General features: G+C 43.3%; 1 protein-coding gene and 1 long non-coding RNA gene across 2 annotated transcripts in view; one reads left to right on the top strand and one right to left on the bottom strand.

Moving 5' to 3' along the window:
• Window positions 1-7,974, top strand: part of LOC133551332 (uncharacterized) — a 77,072-nt gene extending 69,098 nt beyond the window's left edge. Inside the window, exon 4 of the long non-coding RNA XR_009806478.1 lies at window positions 7,498-7,974. This is a non-coding gene — a long non-coding RNA (uncharacterized LOC133551332). The remainder of the gene's footprint in view (window positions 1-7,497) is intronic.
• Window positions 1-12,500, bottom strand: part of LOC133551326 (nuclear receptor subfamily 6 group A member 1-A-like) — a 279,246-nt gene that overhangs the window by 238,147 nt on the left and 28,599 nt on the right. The gene's annotated exons all lie outside the window — the stretch shown is intronic.

The following is a 12,500-nucleotide window of genomic DNA, read 5'->3' as shown; positions in this document are numbered from 1 at the left end:
AAAAAAAAAATCTGTCTGAAGCCGCGAAAAATTTAAAATATTATATAAGTATTAAAATGAAGGCAACACATGATGTAAGTGTATATATTAGCTATGTTAGCCTACTATCAAAGGCTGATGCAAATCTTTGACAAAAATGTTGTATTTCAATTTTTATTCTACACATTTTTTGCAACAGTGGAACTCATTAGCTTCTTACAGGATTAAATAAGTTCTGGAAATTACTGCCTAAGAACGACCAAAGGTATAGATGTGTGTTTTTAAGTTAAAGGAAACGGCAGGCTGTCTTCTTTTAAAGATTTATTACACTGTATGCGAGCTGGGTAATGTTTGCTGTGGTCTGGAACAACATGGTACAAATGGAGCTAATATTTCATCCAGATAATGTGTCATGCCCTGCGATGAGGTGGCGACTTGTCCAGGGTGTACCCCGCCTTCCGCCCGACTGTAGCTGAGATAGGTGCCAGTGCCCCCCGCGACCCCAAAAGGGAATAAGCGGTAGAAAATGGATGGATGGATAATGTGTCATGAGACTGGGGTTTACTTAGATTTGCGGTCCTCTCCAAGGTTTCTCATAGCCATTCTCATCGACGTCCCACTGGGTTGTGAGTTTTTTCTTGCCCTTATGTGTGGGCTGAACCGCGGATGCCGTTGTGGCTTGTGCAGCCCTTTGAGACACTTCTGATTTAGCACTATATAAATAAACATTGATTGATTGATATACTGATTGATTGATACATATAAATGAAATACAAAGAGGACATAAGTAAAGGAAATTAAATGAGCTCAAATATACCTACAAACGAGGTAAAATAATGCTATATGTACATACAGCTAGCCTAAATAGCATGTACGCACTAATTAGTTTGCAGCCATGGAGTGACCAAATATGCCTGTTAAGCACTCCAGCAATCGATAAAATCAACAAAGCTTACCGTTGTGCATTCACGCACAGCATAAAAAGTTTGGTGGACAAAATTAGACAAAGAAGGAGTGGCATAAAACAGTTCTTTCTGTGGCAGCGCCGGAGAAAGTTGTACATGTAAACAAACTTTGAGGAGTCTAAGGATTGCTGAAATTAGTAGGACACAACGGTGCTTGCCAAATACTCTCATCAATTAGGAATGTTTGTGTCATGTTTGCTCTCCTACAGAAAATATATTAAAACAAAAAACAAAAACATTTCTTCGTCTTTTTCCCCATTTTCACACATCTCTGAAAGAGATCCAGGGAGTCACTAGGGCGGTGCTAAAGAGCCACATGCGGCTCAAGAGCCACGGGTTGCTGACCCCCGCCCTACATTGTGTAGTGAAGCATGTTTAGCTATTCCTCATCCTGCAGGGATAAAACTTGAAAGAAACTGACTTTATTTGTCGCCACGGAGGAGAGGATTAGTGATTTAGAAGTAGTTAAAACACTGTGGGGAGACGTTAGCCGCTAGCTAGCTACAATATGTTTTAAAGCGGCACTTCAGTGTTTATAGCTTCACCTTTATCATTAGTTTGGAAGCCAGAATACGTCAATTCTCCCTCTTCTGTTTACACACGGTTTCCGCTTGTAAGTGCTCTGAGTGTGTGTTGACTCACACGCACCACAGCCGATATTACCAGTAACGTCACCGTCGCGTCCCTTAAAAAAAAAGTATTTGTATTTTTCAAAGGCGGTATAGTACCTTTTTTATTCAAAAAATACCACGGTACTATATTAGAAACGCTAACCGTACAACCCTAGTTCACACTGTGGACGGGACGTTACTTTGGCTAGCTCGCTAGCTTTCGCCTATAGGTGGCAAGCGGTCAAGTATATTCGTTTTCGTCAACTAATTTTCATGGTTGATTAAGTCGACTAATCGCAGCAGCACTTAACAAAAAGTTGTATTTTGGTTTCATCTGACCACATGACATTCTCCTAATCCTCTGCTCTATCATCCATGTATCCATTTTGGTATAAACTCAACTTGTCGTGTTTGGAGGAAGAAAAATACTGAGTTGCATCCCAAGAACACCATACCTACTGTGAAGCATGGGGGTGGAAACATCATGCTTTGGGGCTGTTTTTGTGCTAAGGGGACAGGACGATTGATCCGTGTTAAGGAAAGAAAGAATGGGGCCATGTATCGTGAGATTTTGAGCCAAAACCTCTTTCCATCAGTGAGAGCTTTGAATGGTTGACCAAATACTTATTTTCCACCATAATTTACAAATAAATTCTTTAAAGTTCCTACAATGTGAATTCCTGGATTTTATTTCCACATTCTGTCTCTCACAGTTGAAGTGTACCTATGACGAAAATTACAGACCTCTGTCATCATTTTAAGTGGGAGAACTTGCACAATCGGTGGCTGACTAAATACTTTTTTGCCCCACTGTATGGAACAATATTGTTATCTTCTCAAATTTAGTGGGTGTGTCTTCCGCTGTGCTCTATTGTCCGGGAAATTTAGTATTTACTTTAATAAACAGGGCTCCACGGTGGAAGAGGGGTTAGTGCGTCTGCCTCACAATACGAAGTTCCTGCAGTCCTGGGTTCAAATCCAGGCTCGGGATCTTTCTGTGTGGAGTTTGCATGTTCTCCCCGTTAATGCGTGGGTTCCCTCCGGGTATTCCGGCTTCCTCCCACTTCCAAAGACATGCACCTGGGGATAGGTTGATTGGCTACACTAAATTGGCCCTAGTGTGTGAATGTGAGTGTGAATGTTGTCTGTCTATTTGTGTTGGCCCTGCGATGAGGTGGCGACTTGTCCAGGGTGTACCCCGCCTTCCGCCCGATTGTAGCTGAGATAGGCGCCAGCGCCCCCCGTGACCCCGAAAGGGAATAAGCGGTAGAAAATGGATGGATGGATTACTTTAATAAACGATCAATCAAAGCAACAGACTGTAAATCTAATCAAATTAATCGTTTTTATGGATGCAGCCTTAACTGATACCTCTCCGGCGCTGACTCAGATATTCAACATTTAATTACAAGTCCTGCCATTCTCAAAATGAGGGTGAGGAAAGTACAATTAAAAAAACAGTGTGACCGCTGACACAAGTAGAGCAGCACAGGAAATGTTTTGCGAGATTACACAATACAGCGGCGGCTTCGGTGACATCACCATTGTGCGAAAATCAATCAATCAATCGATCGATCCTTCAATCGGACCGAACAACTGTAAGATGGATGAGAGGAAGCCAGCCGCCACAAACAGGTCATTGTGTTCCCACCCAATGCATGAATGCATGATGGCCTTGCTGCCAGGTCTTCTCATGCCTCGGGCAGCGCTCAACCCCCACCCCCTTTAGCGGGGACACTCATAAGGTTCTTCAGAGGGCCTTGAAGGAACAGATGGGGTCGTCGGCAAGTGGGAAGAAGTTTCCACTCGTTCAAAGCCAACCGCACCTCCGACTTGTGTCACTGCATTGACAACTTCATTGTGACAAAGTGCCTACCTCGATTTTGGTCCAGTTGAAAGAAACTATTGGGTTTGTTTTGCTAGTACCGTTATATTTTGGGGTGCACCGTAAATATTTCATCTTTATCGGGCTGATAACAAAGAACTATGACATCACGCCGATAAATCCGATATCATTGGAAAATAGCTCAGATAACCGTCTGAATAAAAAAAATGAGGGGTTATTAACCGTACTGTGCTTTAGGTGGGTCAGGGGGAACCAATCAATACTCTTTTTCTATGTGTCGCAAAACTACCCTGAGTTCAGTACAACATGGGCAATGAAACAATATCAATATAGATTCTGATTGACTCGTACGTAATCAATATCAATAAAAAATGTGTTAATTTTTTTTTCAATTTTTTGGGGGGGGATTATTACTATCCATCCATCCATCCATCCATCCATCTTCTTCCGCTTATCCAAGGTCGGGTCGCGGGGGCAGCAGCCTAAGCAGGGAAGCCCAGACTTCCCTCTCCCTAGCCACTTCGTCTAGCTCTTCCCGGGGGATCCCGAGGCATTCCTAGGCCAGCCCGGGGAAATAGTCTTCCCAATGTGTCCTGGGTCTTCCCCGTGGCCTAAACACCTTCCTCGGGAGGCGTTCATGTGGCATCCTGAGCAGATGCCCGAACCACCACATCTGGCTCCTCTCGACGTGGAGGAGCAGCGGCTTTACTTTGAGGTTCTCCCTGATGACAGTGCTTCTCACCCTATCTCTAAGGGAGAGCCCCGCCACCCGGCGGAGGAAACTCATTTCAGCCGCTTGTACCCGTGATCTTATCCTTTCGGTCATGACCCAAAGCTCATGACCATAGGTGAGGATGGGAACGTAGATCGACCAGTAAATTGAGAGCTTTGCCTTCCGGCTCAGCTCCTACTTCACCACAATGGATCGATACAACGTCCGCATTACTGAAGACGCCGCATCAAGCCGCCTGTCGATCTCACAATCCACTCTTCCCCCACTCGTGAACAAGACTCCTAGGTACTTGAACTCCTCCACTTGGGGCAAGGTCTCCTCCCCAACCTGGAGATGGCACTCCACCCTTTTCCGGGAGAGAACCGTGGACTCGGACTTGGAGGTGCTGAGTCTCATTCCGGTCACTTCACACTCGGCTGTGAACCGATCCAGTGAGAGCTGAAGATCCCGGCCAGATGAAGCCATCAGGACCACATCATCTGTAAAAAGCAGAGACCTAATCCCACGGCCACCGTACCAGAACCCCTCAATGCCTTGACTACGCCTAGAAATTCTGTCCATAAAAGTTATGAACAGAATCGGTGACAAAGGGCAGCCTTGGCGGAGTCCAACCCTTACTGGAAACGTGTCCGACTTACTGCCAGCAATGCGGACAAAGCTCTGACACTGATCGTACAGGGAGCGGACCGCCACAATCAGACAGTCCGATACCCCACACTCTCTGAGCACTCTCCCCAGGACTTCCCAAGAGACATGGTTGAATGCCTTCTCCAAGTCCACAAAGCGCATGTACACTGATTGGGCAAACTCCCATGCACCCTCAAGAACCCTGCCGAGAATATAGAGCTGGTCCACAGTTCCACAACCAGGACGAAAACCACACTGTTCCTCCTGAATCCGAGGTTCGATTATTTGGTGTAGCCTCCTCTCCAGTACACCTGATTAAACCTTACCGGGAAAGCTGAGGAGTGTGATCCCACAATAGTTGGAACACACCCTCTGGTCCCCCTTCTTAAAGAGAGGGACCACCACCCCGGTCAGCCAATCCAGATGTCCACGCGATGCTGCAGAGTCTTGTCAACCAAGACAGCCCCACAGCATCCAGAGCCTTAAGGAACTCCGGGCGGATCTCATCCACCCCTAGGGCCTTGCCACCGAGGAGCTTTCTAACTGCCTCAGCAACCTCAGCCCCAGAAATAGGAGAGCCTCACCACGGATTCCCAAGGCACTGCTTCCTCATAGGAAGACGTGTTGGTGGGATTGAGGAGGTCTTCGAAGTATGCCTTCCACGTATCCACAACATCCGCAGTTGAGGTCAGCAGAACACCATCCGCACCATACACAGTGTTGACAGTGCACTTCTTCCCCTTCCTGAGGCGGCGGATGGTGGTCCAGAATCGTTTCAAAGCCGTCCGGAAGTCGTTTTCCATGGCTTCCCCGAACTCCTCCCATGTCCGAGTTTTTGCCTCCGCGACCACTGAAGCTGCACACCGCTTGGCCTGTCGGTACCTGTCCACTGCCTCTGGAGTCCTATGAGCCAAAAGAACCCGATAGGACTCCTTCTTCAGCTTGACGGCATCCCTCACCGCTGGTGTCCACCAACGGGTTCTAGGATTACCGCCCCGACAGACACCAACTACCTTGCGGCCACAGCTCCTATCAGCCGCTTCGACAATAGAGGTGCGGAACATGGTCCACTCGGACTCAATGTCCAGCCCCTTCCTCGTGACATGCTCAAAGTTCCTCCGTAGGTGGGAATTTAAACTTTCTCTGACAGGAGACTCTGCCAGACGTTCCCAGCAAACTCTCACAATGCGTTTGGGTCTGCCAGTTCTGTCCGGCATCCTCTCCCACCATCGCAGCCAACTCACCACCAGGTGGTGATCGGTAGGAAGCTCCGCCCCTCTCTTCACCCGAGTGTCCAAAACATGAGGCCACAAATCCGATGACACAACTACAAAGTCGATCATGGAACTGCTGCCTAAGGTGTCCTGGTGCCAAGAGCACATATTGACACCCTTATGTCTGAACATGGTGTTTGTTAAGGACAAACTGTGACGAGCACAAAAGTCCAATAACAAAACACCACTCGGGTTCAGATCCGGACCGCCATTCTTCCCGATCACGCCTCTCCAGGTTTCACTGCCGTTGCCAACATGAGCGTTGAAGTCCCCCAGCAAAACAAGGGAATCACCCGAGGGAGCACTCTCCAGCACACCCTCGAGTGTACCCAAAAAGAGTGGGTACTCTGAACTGTTGTTTGGTGCATAAGCACAAACAACAGATATATATATATATATATATATATATATATATATATATATATATATATATATATATATATATATATATACAGTGAAATGAGTTATTTACACAGAATTATTTTGTGAATGTTTTTTTTACATATCTTAATTGCTTTCAAACGGTGTCTGTAACACAGCAGTAAAACGGGTGATCAAACAAAACAGAAGTCCTAGTCATGGACCCACTAGCTGCGCAAGCTAGCTCTCCAATCAGCTAAACAGACTCTAGAACTCCACGGTGAAGTTTTGGTGAATCTACATGAGGAATTTGTGAAACTGAAACAATACAAAAAGAACGCCATTGTAAATTAACAATGCTAACACAGACACTCGGAAATGTGTTGGCTTATTAGCTAATGGTAACGAGGCTAGCGTCATTACATTACGATAGCACACACAAATATGCATGAAAAGACTCCTTCGGGCACTACAGATGGGACGGTTTAGTAAGTAAGAATTGTTTTAGTTATATTGTAAAACTTACAAACATTGCTTGGAGGGATGAATGAAGAATCCATACGAGTAAAAACAGTATGGATGATTAGGGGACAGAACGGCATTTTTACTTTCAGTTCAAAGCTTCAAACAGCAGGAATTCACATTCACCTAGCAGTACTTGCATTGAGCAAACCTGCCAAAAGATGACGCCATAGCTCAAACAATAACAAAAAACATGTAAGCGTCCTTGCATGGGTTTAATGAAAACTATTTGCGTTATAGCCGTCAGCGAAGAAAAACCCATAAATCAGCCACACCGTTTTATACGCCGCCAGGTATCAAAGCTTAGGGAAAAAGTAGCAGCTTAAAGTCCGGAATTTAGGTAGTTAGTGTGCTCTTGACTTTGACTTGATTAAACAATTGCATGAAATAAATATTGAGAATCACTATATTTCACTTGTAAATCATCGGAATCTGCAACATAAAACCCTGATATGAACATCTTAATCTCCTCATAACTTCTTAACAATTATATTAAAGTTCAAAGGATTGATATTGAAAAACTGCTTGAATATAACCCTGGGAGATGTGCAATGTAAATTCATAACTCTGCCTCTTTAAGGGAGCTGAATCGTCCAATTTCAGATGACGTCCGATCCCAGCCAAAAGGTCCAGTAGACGTGTCAGTCATCTTCAGCATTTTGTCTATCGTCATAAGTCACCAGGAAGCAAAGCCTGACACAAAATCTCCGCAAAGGAGGTCATGAAAAGGTCCAGAAGGGTCAGAACATCTACTCTGTGAACCGTCCCATCAGCAGGTCTGGACTCGGACACACGGGACGCTCCTCTCTGGACCCCAAAACCATATCTGGTAAAGGAACTTGAGCACCGACTTCATAGGCTGCTCCGCGGCTATTCCTTTGACCTGTTCACCTGACCTTTGACCTCAGTGTGTAGCGCAGTTCAACACAATGTCTACTTTGTCCTCCCCACTGTTACTGGCTGACAAAGATCCCGCAGTGCTGCATCCGAGGTCCGCTCAAGTTCACATCACTGTTGTGTCCCTCCGCCTCTTGAAAATGACCAATTATTTAGTTATAAAGTGATGATCACTGTCACCTACGTCCCACTGGGATGAGTTTGTCCTTGCCTTTATGTGGGCTCTGTACGGCGGATGTCGTTGTGGCTTTTGCAGCCCTTTGAGACACTTGTGATTTAGGGCTGTATGAATAAACATTGATTGATTGATTGATTGAGCAGCATAAACTGCCAAGTTTATTCTTTTACGCTTCGACACTTTTTTGAGGCCCGTGGTGTGGTTGAAAACTAATTTCCCCGGGCGCATCAAAATTTGGTGTTTCAAAATTGACACGGTTCGTCGTCAGCAAAGAAAAAATTCATAAATTAGCCGCACCGCTTTAAGCCACAGGGTGCAAAGCGTAGGAAACACGTAGTGGCTAATATTCCAGAATTTACAGGAGTTAGTGTGCTATTGACTTTGTTTTGATCTAACAATTGCAATAAAATACAATAAAATACAATCATCAGTACGTCAAGTCTTCCGCGAAATTCTATATTTTGGTGTTTCAAAACTGACTAGCACCCCCTTGAAAAAGAGAAAAAAATTAGCCCCGTGTCACCAGATTCTCATATCGTCACGAAAATTGCTGCGGACGCCCATCAAGACAGGACGCACGCAAGTGTCTCAAGAACCCATATTTAAAAACAAACAAGAAGTCGGCCATCTTGGTTTCTGTTGGACTTTCTTTGGCCAAAAACAGGGGTCGTGATTTCAGGAACCCCTCCTAGCATACTTGCCAACCCTCCCGGATTTTCCGGGAGACTCCCGAAATTCAGCGCCTCGCCCGAAAACCACCCTGAAAAAATGTTCTCCCGAAAATCTCCCGAAATTCAGCTGGAGCTGGAGGCCACGCCCCCTCCAGCTCAAACATGCACAGTTCGAAGCTTGAAAAGGAGAATTGCAGGCGGATCGGACGGCATTTAAAGTCATTTTTAAAACGACTGCTAATCCTCCTCCTTTTCGACCGGACAACCGCGGAGAATTAAAATAGAAACACTCCGGAGGCAGAAGTTCATAAAGAGGGGCGGACTCACCGGCTCTCAGCCATGTTTCCGTCACACAGAAGAAGTCAAGTCCGCCGCCCGCGGGAAGTGAAGAAATCCTTCAGGATAAACATTTTGTGCGTCAAAGATCTTGCGTTCACAAGACCGAACCTGGCGGGGGCCAGCACGTCCAAGGGCGCAGCTAATCCAGGTCGGGCCCGACACACAGCCCGCAGGTGGCGGGGGAGAAGAGCCACGAGGCGGGTCTTGCATTCACAAGACCGAACCTGGCGGCGGTCAGCACGTCCAAAGGCGCAGCTAATCCAGGTGGGGCCCGACACACAGCCCACAGGTGGCGGGGGAGAGGAGCCACGAGGCGGGAAAGGAAGGCAGGAATCCGGCCAGGTGAAAAAGCTGACTGGGACGTCAAAAAACCAACGTCGAAGTTGATCATATCAGTGGGAAAGGGGCAAAGCACATACTGGCGCCATCTTCTGGAAACTCGGAAGTGACGTTACTCAAATAGTGAAAGGTAAGTGTTGTTGTTTTTTTAGTACCCAGCAAGCACAGTACAGTTAGTAGAACAATTGTGTTTTTATAAATGTGTATTTGATAGGTGCCGTCTGAAATTCAACTATTTCTTTTATGTATAAAATAAATATATACAGCTAGAATTCACTGAGTTAAGTATTTTATACACATATATATATATATATATATATATATATATATATATATATTAATTACAGCCAATATAAAAATATTGGCTGTAAATATACTCTCCTCTTAACCACGCCCCTCGTCCCAACCACGCCCCCAAACCACGCCTCCACCCCACCCCCCCCGACCATGCCCCCCACCTCCCGAAATCGGAGGTCTCAAGGTTGGCAAGTATGCCTACTAGGGACTTTGACCAAATGAGCCGCGGTTAAAATGACGGATACTCCACATAAAGACGATGGTTAATTGCAACGGAATTCTGCCTACGCCATCCAACGGTTTGTCGTCAGCAAACAAAACATCATAAGTTAGCCACAGGTTTGTATAAGCAGCAAGGTTCAAAACGTAGAAAAAAACAAGTATCGAAAGAATTCTGCCTACGCCGTAGGGTGTGTGCGTGGCATGGCGCCAAACTTTGACATAACGGTCTGCAGCTGGCATAGAAAATTTCATAAATTAGCCACGCCGTTTTATGAGCCGCAGGGTTCTAAGGAAATAAGTAGCAGCTTACAGTCCGAATTTTACGTAAGTTAAAGTGCTATTGACTGTGTTTTGATCAAACAATTGCATGAAATAAAATAAAATAATCAGCGCATCAGGTCTGGCAGAAAAATATATATTTTGGTGTTACAAAGTTAATACTCTAGTGCCCACTTGAAAATTAGAAAAAAATTAGCCCACTGCCACCAGATTCACGTATCGTCACAAAAATCACTGCGGAGGTCAATTATGACAGGACGCACGTAAAAGTCTCAAGAATCCATATTTAAAAACAAACACGAAGTCGGCCATCTTGGCTTCTGTTGGCCAAAAACATGTACTTTAACAAATTCCTTCTAGGGACTTTGACCAAATGATTTAAATTAAAATGACGGATACTACACATATAGGCGATAGTAAATTGCGAAGGAATTCTGCCTAGGCCATAGTGTGTGCGTGTGGCATGGCGCCAAACTTTGATCTAACGGTTCACCGTCAACAAAAATTATTTCATAATATAGCCACGCTGTTTTATAAGCGGCAGGGTGCAAAAATATATGTATGTGTGTATATATATATATATATATATATATATATATATATATATATATATATAAATATACATATAAATATATATATATAAATGTATATATATAAATATATAAATGTATATATATATATATGTGTGTATATATATATAGACATATACATATATATGTATACATATATATATATATATATATATATATATATATATATATATATATATATATATATATATATATATATATATATATATATATATATATATACACATATAAATACATAAATGATAAATGGGACGGCGTGGAGCAGTGGAAGAGTGGCCGTGCGCAACCCGAGGGCCCCTGGTTCAATCCCCACCTAGTACTAACCTCGTCACGTCCGTTGTGTCCTGAGCAAGACACTTCACCCTTGCTCCTGATGGGTGCTGGTTAGCACCTTGCATGGCAGCTCCCTCCATCAGTGTGTGAATGTGTGTGTGAATGGGTAAATGTGGAAGTAGTGTCAAAGCGCTTTGAGTACCTTGAAGGTAGAAAAGCGCTATACAAGTACAACCCATGTATCATATATATACATATACATATATATATATACATATATATATATATATATATATATATATATATATGTATATATACATATACATATATATACATAAATATATACATATTATATATACATATTATATACATACATATAAATAAACATACATATATATACATAAATATATACATATTATATACATACATATATATATATATAAAAACATACAGTATATATACACACACACGCACACACACAAACGTGTGTGTATCACAGCTGTTGTGTCCTTGGGGAAGACACTTCACCCACTTGCTCCCGGTGTCACCCACACTGGTTTAAAAATGTAACTTAGATAATGGGTTTCAATATGTAAAGTGCTTTGAGTCACTAGAGAAAAGTGCTATATAAATATAATTTATATAGCGCATATATACACATACGGGCAGACGCACACACACAAACACACAGAGATTTTTGAATTTATTTTTTTTTATAATCGATTTTGGAAAATTAGGAATCAATTTAGAATTGGGATGAATGTGAATTGCGATACGAAAGTAAATAGATTTTGTGCACCCTTAGAAACTAGTCAGGCAGTAGATTTAAATAAAAAACACTAACCTATTTATTAATACCCTGATTTGTCCTATCTTTAAATTGAAGTAGAGTGGTAAATGTTAATTCGAGACACCTTGTCGTCACAATAATTAATGATACGAAGCGCATGGAGCAATAGGTTGAATGTTGCGGACACATTTGTTACTGGATATTTTCTAATGCGCTTCTGCCTCAGAGCCTTTGTGAGACAGGGTATCCAGTAAGAAATGTGTCCGCATCATTCAATGTATTGCATCACGGGCTTAACGTCATTATTTATTGTAAATATTAAAAACAACTACCACTCCACTTCAACTTAATGACGCCATAAATCCATTCCAGATGGTTAATAATAAAAAAGTTAGTGTTTTTAATACAGACCATTGTTCTCTGTTTGCCTCATTTCACTTGATCAAACCTTTTCGAACATTGCACACCACAAAATAACAAAATTATGTATGATTCCTGCTGATATTGTGTTGGCCAAAGATCGTAAATCCAATATGGTATCAGAATTGGAAAATAATTTGTATCAGGACGCTTAAAAGCAAGCACATACGTTTTATTTTCGGACTGGAATTACCAATCCCGTCCAAATAGGGCTACATGAAGGCCAGGGTCCAAACAAGTTTGTTGGTGTTTTACCAACACAACACCAATCATTGATGGTGAATGTGT

Source organism: Nerophis ophidion, linkage group LG01, assembly GCF_033978795.1.
Source record: "Nerophis ophidion isolate RoL-2023_Sa linkage group LG01, RoL_Noph_v1.0, whole genome shotgun sequence".
Lineage (NCBI taxonomy): Eukaryota > Metazoa > Chordata > Actinopteri > Syngnathiformes > Syngnathidae > Nerophis > Nerophis ophidion.
The sequence above is the reverse complement of the archived record's forward strand: the minus strand, read 5'-3'. Positions and strand labels throughout refer to the sequence as shown.